This window comes from Setaria italica, chromosome II, assembly GCF_000263155.2.
Source record: "Setaria italica strain Yugu1 chromosome II, Setaria_italica_v2.0, whole genome shotgun sequence".
Classification (NCBI taxonomy): Eukaryota; Viridiplantae; Streptophyta; class Magnoliopsida; order Poales; family Poaceae; genus Setaria; species Setaria italica.
Window position 1 is genome coordinate 5,346,190 of NC_028451.1, and position 20,189 is coordinate 5,366,378.

A 20,189-nucleotide genomic window follows, 5' to 3' on the forward strand; every position below is an offset into this window, starting at 1 on the left:
TCTCATATTCAGTGTGTTTGCAAAATAGAGAAATCGATACTTCCTTTGTTTTTATACGAAGCATGTTTAGGAACGGACCACCGGTAGAAAACTCGCATTTAGTTTCGGTTGGTAGAGGTCAAATCTCCCAAAAATCCATCCGGGATAAAGCAATCGAGACGAAAGGGAAGTCTTTAATCCCGGTGATCCCAACCGAGACTAAAAAAATTCGAAAAAAATTAAAAAAGCCCCACGTCGCCAGCCGGCCTTCGCCGCCGGCCACGCTCCGTCTCCGCCTCCGGCCTCCGCGCTCCGCCTCCGCCGCCAGCCAACGCTCGCCCCAACCCGCCTCCCGCGTGCGCCGCTGGCCTCCGCAGGCAGCCGCCGCTAGCCTGCGCCCACCTCCCGCGCGCGCCGCCGGCCTCCACCTCCGGCCTCCACGCTTCGCCTCCGCCGGTGGCCGCCGCTAGCCCGCGCCCGCCTCCCGCGTGTGCCGCCGGCCTCCGCCTCCGCTGCCAGCCCACGCTCGCCCGCGCCCGCCTCCCGCGCACGCCGCCGGCCTCCGCCTCCGCCGCCGGCCGCGCTCCGCCTCTACCTCCGGCCTCCGCGCTTCGCCTCCGCTGGAGGCCGCCGCTAGCCCGCGCCCGCCTGCCGCGTGCTTCGCCTCCGCCTCTGGCCTCCTCCGTCGGCCACTGCTCGTCTGTGCGCCGCCACCCGCCCTTGTCCTATTGCCACTCCTCACTGCCAGTGAGGGGCGAGCAGAGGGAGAAGGGGAGGGGCAGCAGGGGGGAGGGGAGGGGTGGCAGCGCCCATGCCGGAGCCGGCCCGCTCGCCCGCGGCTCGCTAGTGCCCCGCGCCGGAGGCCCCTCGCCAGCTCTCCTGGGGAAGCGCCTGGAGGAGAGAAAGAGAAGAGGATAAGGAGAGGAGGAGAGAAAGAGGTAGATGGCACGGGAGAGGAGCAGGATATAGCGGGGGGGGGGGGGGGGGCGTCGCGTATGGGAAGGACTTTTTATCCCGGTTGAAAATTCCGACCGGAAAAAAATCACCTTTTATCCCGGTTGGAATTTTCAACCAGGACAAAGGGATTACGTCCGTGCCATCTCTTTTCAACTGAGACTAAAGCTCCTTCCATCGGTATCTTTTCGGTACCTCATTTTTGACTTGGGACTAAAACCTTTTAGTCACGGGCTCAATGTTAACCGGGATAAAAGGGGTTGGACGTAAGGTCAGTTCTCTAACAGAGGACTCACCATTAGTCCATTAATATTTTATTTATGTGATACAAAATTTAAATTGTAACTATTTTTTAATATGAGTCTAATAACATCAATTGTGTGTCCTAACAAAACAAAATAAGCCATGTAATTTTTCAATCAACACAAGAAGCATGTGCTGAACCATGACTCTAAATGAATTTATCTAAACTCTGCATGCATACGTACTCACCCTATGAATACATGCACACTCCTACCCCTATAAGCTATAAGCAACTCTAAAGGACTCGACCGGTAGATCTAAAGATTAAAGAGGTCACCACAAGCGCCTCACTGAAGTGGAAGAATATCATCATTAATTCATAAAATAGATATAAGAAAATACGAGCATACATACTAAGTTGAGAACTCGAATTAGGTAGGCAAGTTTCATCACGAGTAACCTCACCAACTATGGCACTCTCGGTTCACAATTGGTTTCTCAAATACTAGTTAAGTATGAAGTCTTTTGACCAAAACTATGAATCCTTTTTTCACATTTGCTTTTTCTACATCAGTTTATATATAATTTAAGCATAACAATGACAACTAAACCTATGTTACTTTGACAAGCTCAGCTCTTGCGGGGTCTAATCTCATAAAGATGAACATACAGCGGACAACTCAGTAGTTGAAGATGTGTGTAGGCCCTATAATGATATGATGTTGATATCTAGCTAATCGCAACATATGCACCACCACATTATCAGCATCTGTGCAGCTGTATTGTATTCAATCCAAATCCAAATTGCGGGTCATGAATTTTAGTCAAACATATTCCGAGTAATCTTTGTGGCACCCATATATATATACACTAGTCTGAGTATAGCCACCGTTAAGGTTTTAAGCACAATTGACCTAGCTACAATAATCATCTTTAGTACCAAGTGGATGCCACATTAAAAAACCATAAATCATATGCTAGTTACTCCCTCGGATTCAAAACACATCGTTCATGACAGCGTACATAGTCAGTCTCACTGTACAAGGTGAAACTTCAACCAATAATTTTTATGCAATTATGGTATTTCAAAGGAAGGTAGATAAATATTTTGAAACTACTTTTTTCATGTGAAGAAAAGGAAACACGGAGCACCTAGGAGTATTAATATTATATTGCCAATTCATATATTTTTTAGAAATTAATGGTGAAAGTTAAAGGAAAGTTTGACCAGTAGGAATAATCCTAAAAAGAGATGCATCTTGAACCAGAGGTAGTGTCAATAAGGCCAGTCTCAGTGTATAGTTTCATTACATAGTTACCAAGATTGGGAACTAGGTAATTGTGATGAAACTCCACTCACATATGATGAAACTCCTTCTCTCTTCTCATAAATACCTTGCCAAGTCAGTAAAATTGGTGATGTAGTATGAAAATTAATGCTTATGAAACTCTCCATGAAACTTCCATTGAGATTGACCTAATAATGAATGTGAAGGTGCCATCTCGCAATCAAATAATGCCACTACTCCGTTACTTAATTAGTTATAATAATGGAGCGATGCCACCATACCATTAGTTAAGTAAAGAAAAACTAGATTGTTTGATGGCTTACTTATGTGTTTTGTAGCAAAAGACCACACGCACTTACATCACTCATGGCTTGGTTCATGCGGAGGGGTTGCACTAGGTCTAAAAGGGTCTTCAATTTGAAATTAGACATTGCTCAATCTACCTTTTTTCCCAACAATGTCCCATGGATCCTTGATTGTGTTATGGTATAAACATCAAACCACACTATAGACGACGACATCGCCCTATAATTAAAATAAATCTACGCAGTCGTATGTAGTATCTCTAAAAGATACACATGTATAGTGGGATTCGCTTTCGTGTATATCTCATATACACATAATGCAATATAGGTTACATGTATGAATGATGCGAGATCTTTTTGTTGTAGTTTGTTATATATGTAACCTATATTGCATTATGTGTATATATATGTGTGTGTACCCTTGCAATATAGGTTACTAGTTTGCTGTACCTACCAATCTCTATCTCCTCCAAGGATATAGTAAGCGCAAGTTAATCAATAACTCCGTTAATATATGATATACACTTATGAGAATGATGTGATGTGCGACAAGTCTTTAATCAATGACTCCGTTAACATATGACTTTTGTGACAAAAATTGAAATTTAGCTTCGTACTGGAAAAAAAATTCTAGCTGCATTCCCATCACGCATTTAAATGATGTATTAGTGGTATAATTATGAAGGTATTGTCCTAACTATTGTTTTTTGAAACAAAGTATTGTCCTAAGTATTACTATTATGAACAATAAACTGATCGAGTTACTCCCCATCCTAAATTACTACTCATTTTGACTTTTCTAGGTACATAGATATAGCAAAAGTTATGTATTACCTCCGGTTGGTTATATTTGACGTTTCAGACACCTCCTTTGGCCTGCGACTAGTTCTTTTTACTTGTTGGAAACGTCAAATAAAAAGAATAGGAGGCAGTACTTAGAAAAACCAAATGAACAGTAATTTGGGACATAGAGAGTATTAAATAGCGGGTACCCTGTTCAGCAAAAAAATTAAAAAAAATAAAGGGTGCTCTATCCCCACCTACTAGGCTACTACTGCTTGACATCTTTTTTGAGATGTTTGTATCCATGGACTAATTTTTAGTTCGGGTCACATTGGATGTTTGGATGGACTAATTTTTAGTTCGGGTCACATTGGATGTTTGGATACCAATTAGAAGGACTAATTATAAAACTAATTGCATAAGACGTGGCTAATTCGCGAGATGAATCTATTAAGTCTAATTAATCTATGATTATCAAATAATTACTGTAGCATCACATGGTAAAATCATGAACTAATTAAGCTCAATAGATTCATCTTGTGAATTAACCTTTATTTATGTAATTTAATTAGTTTTGTAATTAACTATATTTAATACTTCTAATGTATCTGAACATGGTGTGATAGGGACAACCGCGGCCATTTGGCATCACGGCACTATTACGAGCGTGGCGGCATCACCCTCCCCGCTCCCTCGAGTGGACCGAGGACATTTCCAGTGGATCCGCCAGATGCGCGGCAGCACGCGGCGGGGAGCGGACGGGCGACGTGGGGCAGCAGCCCCCGGGATGGGCCTTGTGTCCGTGGGCACCCAGGCCGCCGGCAGGCCCACCCACCACGATCCGCCATGAGCCCACGACGACGCGAAACAACAAAACGGCAGCCAAACCCCGCACCCAAATTCCAAATCAGAACAACACCCCCCCGGGCTCTCTCTCTGCTCCGGCCAGCGGAACGAGATCCTCTGAAGTCGGTCTCGACGACTGCTCCCGGCAGTCACTCCATCGCTGTCGTTCACTGCCATCCAACGGAGCAGCTGAGCCCAGGCACTCTAGCTGGTTTGCACGTATTGTGGCCCAACAACACGGCCTGTTAAGCGTAAAAAGCAGCGGCCGGCGTTCCTCCTTTTGGCGCGACACCTCGCTGTTTTGGCGCGGACACAGCTTGTTTTGGCGCGGTTCCGGGGCTGGAGCCGGGAGGACCGAGGCGGTGATCGTCGACTGCTCGTGCTATGTTGCCGTTTGATACAATAATTTGGTGGAGTATTCTGCACTCCTAGATCTTCCTCTCTACTAAATTTTTTCGGTGTTCTAATCTAGTCATCGCTGGCATCCCTAGATGTGTTGAAACGAAACCCGCATGTTTCAGATGGCGGAAAACAGGTGTGTAATATCATGATTGTTTATTTGCATCGTCAGATTAGACTAATTGTTCGCACAAGTACAGAGTCTCCTTTTAGTTGCTCAGTTTAGCACCAAATCAATTATTTCTTGTAGGGAGAGTTTGATTCCTGGCTTGTTCCCTCAAGTTGGCATGGAGTTCAGTACCATAGAAGAGGCCTGGATGTTTTGGGTTACCTTTGGAGGTCAAAAAGGCTTTGAGGTTAGAAAAAAGTACGCAAACAAAAGAAAATGTGATGGAAAGGTTAGATCTTGCAGATATGTTTGTGCAAATGAAGGTCATAGAGTGCAAGATAAAAGAGATCATCTCACAAAGTGTCCAAGAGCTGAAACTAGAACTGATTGTCAAGTCCGCATAGGTCTTATACTAGACAGGGAGAAGGGAAATTATAAAGTGAATGATCTGATTTTGGAACACAATCATACCCTTCACCTGCCACAAACCTCACACTTGATGGCGTCCCAAAGAAACATTTCAGAGTTACAAGGTTTTGAAATTGAGACGGCTGACGATGCAGGAATTGGGCCCAAAGCTGCACATGAGTTGGCTTGCATCCAAGTTGGTGGCTCAGCTAATCTCAGTTACACTCTTCAAGACCACAAGAACTATTTACGGGGCAAGCGACAGCGGGAGATGGCATATGGTCAAGCAGGAAGCATGCTTATGTATTTTCACATCATTTCAATATGCACTGCAGATGGATCGGGAAGAACAGATTGCAAACATATTCTGGGTTGATGCTAAAATGCTCACTGACTATGCATATTTTGGTGATGTTGTCAGTTTTGATACTACCTTTGGTACAAACAAGGAGAGTAGACCTTTTGGCGTATTTGTTGGGTTCAATCATTTTAGAGAAACAGTGGTTTTTGGTGTTGTTCTCATGTATGACGAGACATTTGAATCCTTCAAGTGGCTATTTGAGACCTTCCTGAGAGCCCATAATGGCAAGCAACCTAAAACAATATATACCGATCAAGATTATGCAATGGGAAAAGCAGTTAAGGAAGTTTTTTTAGAAGCATGGCATGGTCTGTGCACTTTTCACATTATGCAGAATGCTGTCAAGCATCTAGCTGAACTGGATGATGAAGAATCAGGTGCTTCTCCTAAACAAGAAGTAGAAGACAACAATAAAGAACCGAGTATTCTCTCAGATTTTAGTGCGTGTATGTATGAGTATGAAGATGAAGCAACATTTGAAGAAACATTTAACATCATGAGGTCAAAGGTAAGCAAGCAAACTTGGTTGGATAGTATATACAAGGTAAGGGAAAAATGGGCCGAATGTTATATGAAGGATGTGTTCACATTAGGGATGAGAAGTACACAACTCAGTGAGAGTTTGAATAGAGACCTGTAGCGACATTTCAAATCTGATTTTGACATAATCAGATTTCTTAAGCATTTTGAAAGGGTTGTGGAATATAAAAGAAAGAAGGAGTTGCAATCTGAATTTGAATCAAGGAAAAAATTTCCTAGAATCAAAATGAGGGCACCTATGTTAATCCAAGCTAGCAAGCTGTACACACCAACTATTTTTGAAGCTTTTCAAGGTGAATATGAGAGATCAATGGTAGCATGCACCACAACATTGGAAGGCACAAATGAATATCTTGTAGCAATTGGGAGTCTAGATGAAAATTTTACCTTTGAGAAGGAGTACAAAGTTATTGGTGATCCATTAGAACAGATCAGTACATGCAGTTGTGGGCAATTCAATAGAATCGGAATACTATGTGGCCATGCTTTAAAAGTCCTTGATTTGATGAATATCAAATCACTTCCCACACAATATGTACTGAAGAGATGGACACGGGAAGCACGCAGTGGAGCAGTACAGGACAACAAAGGTCGAGACATAATAGAGAATCCAAAATTAGATGTTATGCTTCGCTACAAAGATATGGCTCGCAAATTTCTCAATTTGGCTTATCGAGCTGCTAGCCATCCAAAATGCACCTTATTAGTAAACAACACACTGGATATGCTCAGCAAGCAAGTTGAAGAAGAAATGAATGGTGTTACAAGCCCTATGGATCCCATCATCGCTCCCACCAATGTTACTCTGCCTAATGAATTGTTGAGTACAGCAAGCCTAAAGAAAAAGGAGGTGGAAACAAAAACCTCGAAGCGCAAAAGAACTTGGCTTGACAAGAAGCGCAAGTGTATAAAAAAGGAAGGTAACAAAAAACAAAACAGTACAAAGGTGTGTGACAAGAAAAAAAAAGTTTGAAGGTTTGTGACAAGAAAAAAAAATGTTCAAAGGTATTTAACAACACAAAATATATCAGATTCTCTCTAACTATATTCACTACAAAAAATTTCAATTGTATTTAACTATTTGATTCTCTTCTATTTGATCAGGAGCAACAGACTACAAAAGTGTCAGTCGATGATGGCGCAACACTACAAAATACATGCCCGAACCATCCATCTTTATCTCAGGAAGAGATCTCTGAATCATACACAGTCATCAATAGTTTCTCTCAACTATTGACGGTAATATTACAAAGTAATATATTTTTCCTCTGAATCATACATGGTCATTATGTTGAATTATTTTTTTCTATTTTTCAGGGAGCAATGACAGATGGTGTTATTGGTGAATTCTAGTAATACAGAGTGACATCTTTTGTGCATTGCATTCACAATAGCATTCCAAATCAATTTACAACACAATGTTATTGCTGAATTCTAGTAGTATGGATATTTGCAGTAGGAAGAATGCCTTTTGCCTCCTGAAACATAGATTGTTTTGGAAAAAAGCTTTTGCATCTGTGGTTCAAGTATAAAGTTCAGGGCATTGTTGTACTAGTACTAGAAATCAATGCACTTGAGCATTTGAGCTCTGCAACATTTTGAGTTTCAGTATGACAGAACAATAGAAAATTGCAAATTTCTGTTCATTCCAGTGATAGCACAATTTAGAAAATAATTTGCCATCTATACAATTTCTATAGTCTTTGATGTGTCCTATACAATCACAATTTGCCCAACTTGCTACCACCTGCACAATTTGCCCAACTTGCTAGCACCTGCACAGTTTACAGAATACCAGGCAAAGCATTCCAGCTTGAGCTTCCTGGCTGCGCTACAGAACATATGCTTCTTCCAGCTTGAGCTTCCTGGCTGCGTCAGGGTGGTCTGGTGGCTCTGCAGCCGTGCCCTGCAGCTGCAGCTCGATGCGTTGGGAGGCTCCACCTCGTCTCACCACCGAGCGGCACGAGACCAAGGCTCGACGGCAATGGAATGGGCGGCAGTCGCGCAGGCAAGATGGGAACGCTCACTAGGCGCTCAGCCACAGGGCAGCCGCGTCCTCCTGGAGGTCGACGTTCAGGTGCCGTGGTGATGAGGGCCTGCATCAAGCGAGGAAGACGGCGACGACGGCGGCGACGGCGTCAGAGAGGCTCGACGCCTCGACCGCTCGGTGCTATGGGCCGAGATGGGCCACTCGGCCTGCTGCTGTGTGGCCTTGGAGAGAGGTTCGTCTGGGTCGCTGTTGGATCGATTTCGGACGGCGTCGATGAGTCGACTGCCGAGTACAGTCACTGTGGGTGACTGCAGACGATCTGATTCCCGGCCAGCCTGTATCCCCCATGCGCAGGCACGACCTCAAGCACAGCGCCGATCTCCCCATGCGCATCCAGGTAATGCCTTGGTACGGTACGCGCATGGTCCCCCGCTGCCGCTCGCCCCGGCTGCGGCTTCCGCGGCCGCGTGCATGTCGCCGTCTCGGCCGATCGGTGGCGTGGTGCGGTCGTGCTCCGCCGTGCCGTGCGTTTGACTGCAACAAGCGGCGGAGAGGGTGTTGCTTCGCGGATTCTCGTGGGGCCTACGGGAACATGCCCCTTAACCTCCACCACCGGCTTTCAATGCGGAGCGGGTGAACTGAACTTGTGTTATCCGGCGATGTGCTCCTTTTAGCTTACTTTGCTGTTTGGTTCAGTTTGCAATTTGCAACCGTCCTATGTACCATCACACATCATACGGCTGTTATGGGCGCTTTCTATCAGCCACGCCTTTGCTCTGGACTGTTTCATTTACCACAGTGACCTTTCACTGCCCATGGTAACATTCATGTACTGTGCAAAATGCCTAAAAATGGAGCTCTAGGGGTTTTGAATATCACTGCCCATGGTAATATTGGTTACTTCAGTATCAGCTATGCTTGGTCTCTTTACTACAGACTACAGTGACCTTTTTCACTGTCCATGGAGATATTACTGTATTAGTACCACGCAAAAGGGTTAACTTGGAGTATTGTTTTATCAATTATATAATTCAGTTTGCGCTCAGTGATTTCTGTAAACTTTTAAAAAATTTATTCTCTTCTGCAGTCCCTGTTTCAGTGCTCCACTTCCCTGTAAATTTGAAGCATATCTTCTCTTTTACGTACTGCAGTTTGCTAAAGAAAATCCTCTTAAGCTGGACCTTCCAGCAATCAAGCTGGATGAGAATGAAGATGTTACGGAGGAAGCCGTATCGACTACATTGAAAAGAGCAATCAGCCGTTTTTCTTTTTTTTTCTAGAATACACAGGAGAGCTGCGTATCTTTGTATTAAGAAGAAATAGAACGTTAGATTACAACGCGGGCCAACCGGACTCTCGCACACGGTACAAGATTTCACTTCTTAGATACCTAGGTGGAGACTCAACACAACCAGAGAAAGAAAACAAAGCAAGGAAGATCTAGAGCAGAACTGAGCCAGCTGCATGTGGCCAGGCAAATGCTGACAGGGCCTTAACACACCACAGGAGCGCTTCTTCTGAAATCTGTTGAGCCCGCTGGTATGGCTGTCTTGGCGACGATCTGCTGAAAACTCCGTTATTACGCTCCTTCCAAATGCACCAAGAAATCAGCATGAAAGCGGAGTCGAGCCCCTTTCTCTTCAGGCGGTTCAGTCCTTGTCTTTTTTGTAACCACCAATCCTCCAGCATCATCTGATGCCCCGGGAAGACATTCTGAATACACAGCACTAAACTGACGATGTGCCAAATCTGGACCGTGTAGGAGCACCTGGCAAACAGATGGTCAGAGGTTTCTACCTCTTGATCTCAGAGAAAGCAGGTGGCTTGGTCCTGAAGTCCTCGGCGTTGCCTTCTTGTTGCCGCCCAAAGCCTATTCCTGATTGCTAGCCACATGAAAAAGCAGCGGTTCATGCGGTGTGCGACGACGAGGTAGGGACGCAGTCAGCGATCAGACGCTGCCTGCACCCGCCTGGCTGGCAATCTGCATGAGATCGGCGTCAGACAGGGCGTTAGGCGCTGGAAATATGTCCCTAATGGCAGCAAAGTGACGAGGCTGCATGGTTGTTGCCAACAATTTGTCAAAGGCTTTTGCAGAAGCGTGATTGGCATCCTCATCTTGCGCAATTATCCCCAGTTTCCTCATTGCAAGCACCTCTCCTTTTTTGGATGGCCGGACCGTCGTGTTGAGCGTTTGGGCGGCGAGCCGCCCGCTGCGTCTGGGCGCCGGCGTCGCTAAGGCCGCGGCTTGCCTCAAAGGCGGCCGCCTGGCGAGAGGTGCTTGCACGGCGAGTTGAACACTGTTCAGAAATGCGGCCGTCTTATCCCTCGCCGTCGCCGATTCTGTTGCCCCTGGCTCAGGCTGGGGCGTTGTGGCAGGTGCCGGTGATGTGCCGCTCGCCGAGCGCTGTCTGGTGTGCCTGGGAGCACTGCACTCCAACGCTGCCGCTAAACTCCTCCTGGGAACTGGTGTCCAGGAGGTGTGAGCATCTTCCTGGGCCGTGGCAGATGCGGTCCGTTCTTCAGCGCCAGCCGGCTCGCGTTCCTCGCGGCGCGGACGGCGCGAGTACGTGCGGATGGCCGGGGACGGTGGCGTGTGGCGGGACGGTACAGTGCCGGCGCTTGGAAACGAAGTTGCATTCGTGGACTGACCGGTGAGCCGGACGATGGATGCTTCAAGGAGCATTGGACACTGGCCTGGGGATTATGGTGGTCCTATGTTCCTTATGCCAGGCTTGGTACTAACTTGAACTCTGTAGTGATATGTTGAACTTTCTTACTTCACTTGGATATGCATTTCTGCGAGTATGTGTTTAATCTAGCTATATGGCTAAGAAGAAATTGATATATTATTCTTTCTCACTTGCTATATCTCTTGTTGTATGAGATCCAATTTCTTTTCGGATTGAATGTGAGTACCAGTTTAGTTAACTCCTGAAATAGGAACGTGCAATGTCTCATTTTAGATCATAAGGAAAGTATGTTTCATGTCTCTTGGTCTACATGAAAGCTACTAATTGTGTTTTACCTTCACCCAGATCATAACATTGTATGTGAGGGGAGCACTAAACACTGTCTTATCATCAGAACACCAGAAGGAGATCCGCCGATATCTTTATAATCATCAGGCAAGGATTCAGTTCTAGATCTATCAACCCTACAGTGGCTAAATGTAATCTCATTTTAGTTACTGCATGCTAGTGTAGAATGAAGATGGCGGTTGGGGCTTGCACATAGAGGGCCCAAGTACTATGTTTGGCTCAGCACTGACCTATGTTAGTTTGAGGTTGCTTGGAGAGGAGGGACCAGAAACCAGATAGTGGAGATGGAGCCATGGAGAAAGGTCGAAACTGGATTTTAGACCATGGTGGAGCTAGCACCATATATGACATCATGGGGAAAGTTTTGGCTCTCGGTAGGGTACTCTTATTTATTCATTTATTTATGAGCTGCTTCCACCTTCTTGGATCTGTCTAATTCCTTCTAATTCCCTGGCTTATTTAAGGTACTTGGTGTGTTTGAATGGTCTGGTAACAAGCCGGTGCCACCAGAAGTATGGCTGCTACCATATCTCCTGCCATTTCATCCAGGTTCTACTTTCTTTTCTCCATGTACTTCCAGTGTTTATACACGTATAAATTCTATCACATAGTAGTAAAGATTGCTAAGTTGATACTACTACTGTAGTCAGGGGTATTTCAATCCTGAAGGCTGTATACACTACACAGTATGCATTGAAGATTTCACAACAGTTTTTTGACCCAAATTGAATATTACAATGGCCACTGATCTTGCATTATAAGATTTTTCAATTGTATATCAACCTTTTTTCATTTTTAATAGGCCAACAATCAAACTGCTTTTGCAGTACAGTATTCTTAACAGCAGTCTATTTTTGGTTGCTATGTTGTTCCGTGCTGATACTCTATTTTGGTTTACATTTTCTTACAGGGAGGATGTGGTGTCATTGCCGGATGGTGTATTTGCCGATGTGTTACATTTATGGGAAGAGGTTTGTCGGCCGAATCACGCCACTTGTGTTGGAATTAAGAAAGGAACTTTTCAAAGACCCTTACAGCAAGATTAATTGGGACATGGCCCGCAATCAGTGTGTTAAGGTTTGTTAACTTTATGCTTATCCTTTCTTATAGGCATTGATACATATGGGCCAAATCATGGCGCAAGTTCATTGCATGAGGTGCCATGAAGTTATCTATTAGTCCCCAAGCTGATCTTGTGAGGCTAATTCTCAAAAAATTCTTTCCTAAAACAAGGTATCGGGGGCTATGCTAAAAAATTTTTTCCCAAAAAACATATCAGGCCACAACAGAATGCTAAAAACTACTCCCCAATATTTGTCACATCATCATAATTGGACCTACATTCTCCTACCTCCGGAACGGAGCTCCATCGCTCCTTCGACAGCACAGCACGCCGACGTGCGCCATGAGTTGGGGGTTCCTTGGTCCATGAACTCAATCTACCTACGCAGTACAAAGCTTCATTCTTATCTATTGCTTGGTTCATCGTTCTCCACAAACAAGAGCCACCGTGGCCTGATCCTTATCTGGGCGATTGATGAAAGCAAGAAGAGGTAGCGGCTGTAGGTGGTGACTGCTGAGCGCTTGATGTCACACGCGCTGCGCAGCAGGACAGCAGCACAGGTTTGATTTCTAGAAATTGGTTCGATATGCTTGTAACTTTTCCTCCGACTCTCTCAATCTTCCTGTCCCTCGGTCTTCCGTTTCGCGGGAGAGCTCCTCCATGGTGGCCTGACGCGGACCTCTGTCTCCTCCCTCTCCTCCGTAGGGCCGTACGGCGTGGCACGGGACAGCGCGTCTGCGCGTCCGCTAGTCCGTGCGCGAGTGCTCCTTGGCGAGCCTCTCCGGCGCGGGCGTCGAGGCCTAAGCGCTATGCGTGCATAGCAACGCGCTCTGGGCCAATGGCGTCAACACCACCGCCGGCGCCGGCACCTCCGGGGTCACGCCGCGCGTCCTCCTAGCCCCGTTCGCGCGTCGCCGTCATCTTCGTGCGCTTCTTTGGCGGCAGGCACAAAAAACACGCGCGAAAGGAAGTGCAGGGCCGATTGGGGGAGTGAGGAACTCGTGAAAATATGCAAGGCGTGGGGTTCCCGATTCGGGTCCGCGAAACTTTACGGCAGCTTAGGGGAGCTGTTGGAGAGGATTTTTCTTCTTTTTCTTCCTAATTAAGCTATTAGGGTAATTTAAGGGATCTCTTGAAGTTGCTCCCTTTTCAGAAATCCCACTAACAAAAGAGTATGTTTTGCTGCTAACTCAACCTCGTGGTAACCATGCTTGTGCTAAATAATACATTTCAGAAATTTCTGTGGCAGAATGTGGCTTTGACTCATACTCATAGCTCACTACTTGAATATATAAAAGCTGTCAAGAAGCTTAGAGATTTTTTTTCGACGCTTTTTCATACTTAGCAGACTCTTCTGCAATGCTTGATGGAGGAAATACTCCCTCCATTTACTTTGAATAGTAAAGTCAAACTTGACAGTTATTTGAAAACGGTTGTAATAGTACTTCACAAGAGCATGTAATGTACTCCCTCGTTTTTACAAGGCATATTTCATTTCATTCAGGTTTTGACCAATAATTATTCTATTATTATTTCATTTATGTGATAGTTGTAAGTATAATCATAATAAGGTATTTTTACTACAAATATAGTGACATCAACTTTGTGTCACATAAGTTATGTATTAATAGAGTAATTGTTGGTCAAGGGATTGTCCTAATGAAACAAAATAAACCTTATAATTTCAAATGGAGGGATACCAGTTATCACCACCGATGGCTCAGTGATCTAGATCTGTAAGAAGTTTAGGATCCATCTTTCACAGTTTCACGCAAATGTGTATTGAAATCCCTTTTGTTCATATCAGTCATTAATTGGCAAGTGATGCTATTAGAAAAGTTGCTTAGTTCCGGAAGCTTATATGGACTTTCATGTTTATCTTCCTTTGTCTGTCAGAAATCCATGTACGACCTTGTTTGTTCTGTCTGAAGAAGTTTTGATATTCTTGTGCTGCAGGAAGATCTGTACTATCCACACCCATTCGTTCAAGATGTCTTATGGGCCACGCTCCATAAATTTGTGGAACCAGTAATGTTGCATTGGCCTGGGAGCAAATTGAGGGAGAAAGCTCTGGGAACTGTCATGCAGCATGTTCACTATGAAGATGAGAACACTCGATACATTTGCATTGGTCCTGTAAACAAGGTAAATTGAGGGCTATGATTGCTTGTTGAACCTTTACAAAAGGAAGTGGAGTCTTGTTTTGTCTTGTTCTTACTGCAAGCATCATAAGAACTTTGCTATGTCACAAGGCCATATGCTGTCAACTTTAATATAGACTTAATTGCTTTCCAATTAGAAAGGAAAGCTGAGGCACTTGCGACTTCAGTTCTTCCTTTAACTTGCAGCTTTTACTTGCATTGCAATGATGAAGCCTCCCCAATACCATCTTCACCCTTTTTGCCACATTACTTTCTCCTGAACCGTCTATGAGAACTAAAAATATCCCCACCACTGCTTTCTGTTAAGTATTATAATTATAACTGCAGGTTCTGTGATTTGGCACTTCTGCCACCTTCATGTGCACTATGATTAGATCTTGTGAGCTATAGCATGTAATTGGTGAAACTTGTATTCTTTCTTCAACATTTTTTGTAATTTATGTATAAGTTGGATTCCTCAGTCATGAGCATAGTGTATTTCTGACTCTGTCTGCCACTTCTGTTAACTTAACACCACTTCTGCAAAATTGATGATGTGCGGGTCATGCTCTCAGGCTATGAAACTCTGACCAGAAGTGTATACCTTGATTACTGGATTAGTATAACATTTCTTGATTATTTCTAGCATTGTTCAACTGATCGCTGCAAGAAATTCTATGCAGGTATTAAATATGCTTGCTTGCTGGATTGAAGATCCAAACTCGGAGGCCTTCAAACTCCACATTCCACGAATCTATGATTACTTGTGGCTCGCTGAAGATGGCATGAAGATGCAGGTGATTATTTCTTGTCCTGTGCCCCATTTCTTTTTACTTAATTAACTTTCCATTAGGCAGCTACTGCAACAGCGAACCTGTCAACATAAAATACTTCACTGTCTCTTAATGGGATTGGCAAATTGTTTTGGCATCTTTAATCCAGCTAACTCTTTCCACTATAGGGTTATAATGGCAGCCAGCTTTGGGATACAGCTTTCACAGTTCAAGCCATTGTGGCTACCAACCTCATTGAAGAGTTTGGTACCACCCTTAAACTAGCACACGACAACCTTAAGAATTCACAGGTACATTGTACATGCTTGTTCATCTACATAGTTCAACATTAGATCCATTTACAGTACTGACAAATGGGTATTTATTGTGAAAGGTTCGTGACGACGGCCCTGGAAATCTGGATGACTGGTACCGCCACACAACTAAAGGTGCATGGCCATTCTCCACTGCCGATCATGGTTGGCCTATATCGGATTGTACTGCAGAAGGACTGAAGGTGAGTTAGATCATTAGCAATACCAATGAGGAAATTTACTTTAGAAATTCAAATTTTTCTCTTTTGAGATTAGGATCCTTTATTCTTTCAGCATCTCAACTCTTTCTGTGTTGCCAAACTATACGGGTAAAATTTAGGTCTCATGTGTGATGAGGTTTAGGCTTTTTTCCTTGTCATTTATGTTCCAATATTCTTGAGACTATAGTGACATTGTTATAATTATTTGTTTTAAATATTTAATATTTTGTTTTCTTTTACTCCAGGCCTCATTATTGTTATCAAAGATTTCTCCTGAAATTGTTGGTGAATCGCTGGAAGCTAATCAATTTTATGATGTTGTCAGTTGTCTGATGTCTTATATGGTAAGTATATTTGAATGTTTTTACTGCATTTCTCAATTGTTGCTGTTGAATCAATTTATGACGAAATGGTCAATGTTAAATTGTAAGCATTCTTATTAAAGTATTGTATCAAACACTGAATCAAGCTTTTGTTTTCTGCACTTTCTCTTTGATTCCCTTGTTTTTATGTATCTGTGATTTGAATAAATCACATGCATGTCTTCTGTTGGATGGACCATGCCTCACAAGTTTGTGTTAAACTTTACAGAATGATAATGGTGGTTTTGCAACATATGAACTCACAAGGTCTTACCCTCCCCCCCCCCCCTTTTTTTTATTGCTTGTGCATGGCAATATTTTTTAAATTAATGTTGTCGTGGTTCCTCTGAATTGAGAAGTTATACGCCTATTTACTCTCTCAAGAAACTGGAATCATATAACGCCAATTGCCAAGTTAATCAGGACACTGTAGATTTCTTAGTTATTTCTGTTTGCCATTGAATAAAAATACAAGTTAATAATATGTTCTGTTTCAAGAATAGAATATTCATCATTCCTTGAATCTTTCACGTTTCATCTATATTGACATTCTTTCTTAAATTACTCAGCTTATTAATCCTGCTGAGACCTTTGGGGACATTGTGATTGATTACCCGTAAGAAGCGATAACTTTTCTCTTTGCTGATTTTTATGTATAAAACAAACTGAAAACAAATTAATACTCATCTGGCAGGTATGTTGAATGTACATCAGCAGCGATTCAGGCCCTGACATCATTCAGAAAGCTCAACCCTGGGCACCGCAGGAAAGAGGTAGACAGCTGTATCAGCAAAGCTGCTAGTTTCATTGAGAGTATTCAGAAAAGCGACGGCTCATGGTCAGTATTTATCAGCAACTGTATATTATTTTATAAGGTGCTTCCAAATAGTTCTACATTGTTCCCTATTTGTTTCAATATTTCTGAACAGGTATGGCTCTTGGGCTGTTTGTTTCACCAACGGCACTTGGTTTGGTGTGAAGGGATTAGTTGCTACTAGTAGGACATTTGAGAGCAGTTCTGCAATCAGAAAGGCATGCGAATTTCTGTTATCAATACTACCACGTGGTAGTATGGAGTATAGATTTTTTTATACAAGTAAAATTGTAATTAGCCCAGCATATATTATTCGGGGTTTTTTCCACTTCATTTTCCCGCACGCCCTTGCGCCCATAGCGCTCGGCTGCCGCCACCGCCCACACGCCGCCGCCAGCTCCTCCTCACTTTCTAGTCCGCTGCCTCCGGCTTCTCCAGGACGCCGCCGGCGCTGTCACCTCCTCCTCCTACTACTACCTTCCCAGTCTGCAGCCGCCTTCTCCTCGTTTTCCAGGCCGCCGCCGCCGCCGCCTCCTTTTCCAGGCAGCCGCGTTGATCTTGCTCCGGGACCCGATCCCACCGTCGCGTGAAACCTGCTACGTATAAGCAGCGTGATTGCCGATGTCGCCAAGGGTCTCAGCCCGTCGCCACTCACGCCGCTCAACATCGCCACCGCACTCCACCGCATTGCCAAGAACATGGAAGCGGTGTCCATGATGCAGACGCACCGGCTCGCCTTTGCGCGTTAGAGGGACATGTCCATGCTCGTGGGTATGGCCATGGTGGCCCTGCCGGAGTGCTCGCCACAGGGTATCTCCAACATAGCCTGGGCCTTGTCCAAGATTGGTGGCGACCTGCTCTACCAATCAGAGATGGATAGGATCGCTGACGTGGCCATAACCAAGGTTCAAGAGTTCAATGCACAGAATGTTGCCAATGTTGCTGGAGCATTCCCATCCATGCGCCAATCAGCACCAGGCCTTTTCTCAGCTCTGGCCCAGAGAGCAGCACAGATACTGCAAACCTTCAAGGAGCAAGAGCTTGCTCAGTTCTTGTGGGATGTGCTTCTCTGAATGAGTGCCCCATCCTTTGCTTGATGCACTAGATGCTGCTTTTCAGAATGATGCCAGGTTCCAATGCCATGTGTCTGATGTAACATCAAGCATGCATCAAGAGATGGACCGTCCTCTGAACTTCAGTCGAGATCAGATTGGGAATATTGCTTGGTCCTATGCAGTAATTGGGAAAATGGACCGTCCATTCTTTTTACATATCTGGAGAACTCTGAGTCAATTTGAAGAGCAACGGGTCTCCGATCAGTATAAGACATGATGTTTGCTTCACAAGTTTATCTTGCAAACCAGTCTTTGAAGCTTGAATACCCAAATCTTGGACTGTGCTTAAGGAGTGATCTTGAGGAGAAAATAACAAGAGCAGGAAAGAGCAAAAGGTTCAATCAGAAGACAACTTCATTTCAAAAAGGAGGTTGGTCGTCTTCTATATAGTACAGGGCATGAATGGGTTAGGGAATATGCAATTGACGGTTACACAGTTGATGCTGTGTTAGTTGATGAGAAGCTTGCATTTGAGATAGATGGGTCAACACACTTCTCCAGGAATTTAGGTATGCTTTTGTTGCTTTTGTGTGCCATCCAGATGGAGCTTCAGGCTGACATTTTTCCTGTCATCTTACTGAAATATCACAGAATAAACTAATTGAAGTGTGCTAATTTTGCAGGTACACCTTTAGGCCACACAGCATTTAAACGTTGCTACATTACTCCTTCTGGGTGGAAGTTAGTTTCCTTGTCTCTTCAAGAGGTTAGTTATATGTTCATAGCCATTTGTGGTATTAACTGGCAGTTATCTAAATTTACCATTTCATCTGTTTATGATTCACAAATATTTTTGGAGTACTCTACTGTAGTCTGTAGTGTTGGGATATTTCAGACCCGAGTTTTATATTCCAGTTATATAAATTTACACTTCCACCTGTTTATGATTCACAAATATTTTTGGATTAGTCTACTGTAGCGTTAGGATATTTCAGACCAGAGTTTCATACTCCAGTGTTAGAAATTGTGCCGTATTTTTTGTTTTCCAAACTTAGGTACTGCAAGTCATTTGCTGAAAGCACCATGTGATATGTGCTTAATTCCATTTTTTTATTCTCTTTATGCTTCCATCTGAACTTCAAAGTCCATGCACCTGTTCTGCACTCTGTTATAATTGAAGTACAAACTCTTAAAACAAAAGTGGATAGCAAGGAGTAACCTAATATGTTTTCATCAGGGTCTGCCCTTTAGGCTCTAGCTTGAATTCTGCAGTAGATTTTTGAACCCATCAAATAGCTGAAAGATTTTCTTTCTGTTCCGGCGCTTATCAGGATATGTACTTATTGTTTTGTTTCCCTTGACAATTACAGTGGGACGAGCTCCAAGGTGAGTTTGAGCAATTGGAATATTTGAGGAGGATATTAGACATAGAGGCTGAATAAATGCCACAGTTGGGCAACAGAGATTGAGCAAAAAGGCTTCTGGAAAGGACAACTACACGGACCTCCCTAGAAGTCCAGGCCATTTTCCTGCACGTTTTTGTGAACCTGTAAGTGAGCTTCGGGAACTTCAAGTTAGCACAAAATTAAGGTGTGCCACTGAGCTGTGGGAAGTTTTAAGTTAGCTGAGCATTAGTGATAAGAAATACAGTTTGAAGTAAACTGTACCATGCTAATTTTGAGAGATACATTGTACTGAAGACTGAAAGCATTGCTTAAAGTCAATTCTTGAACATTGTAACATATGTATATCGTACTATGAACAATGCAATGAACAATGAAGTCTCTAAAGATGAGCCGTTATGCTGCACATTGCAACAGACTTTTTGATTGGTGCTATACAATACGAGTTTGATTCGATGGGCATAATGATGAGTCAGGCAGGTTCCAGGTACGAACACTTTCAGACTTTCAGCATATCAAAGTAAATATGCAATTCATGTCTACTGTTTTCAGGCATGCATCTTATGCCAAGAAATTCCACAAAGATACTAACTCCAACTTTACTTCCTTACATTGCAAATCTTTTGACGAAACAAAAGGTGCTTCATCGCCCAAGGTAGTAAGAACAAGGTGTAATCTTTTCCAGAATTTGCATAATAATGCAACACACCTGCATTCAGGAGTCCATTTGGGTGGTTGAGTGCTGCATTGCAAATAGGGTGATGATCCCCGGTGCCCCTGGCTTGCTGTTGATGCTACT

General features: G+C 43.8%; 1 pseudogene; it reads left to right on the forward strand.

The window, feature by feature from the left end:
• Positions 1-10,869: 10,869 nt before the first annotated feature.
• LOC101761974 lies at positions 10,870-19,569 on the forward strand (annotated as a pseudogene).
• The last annotated feature ends 620 nt before the right edge of the window (positions 19,570-20,189 follow it).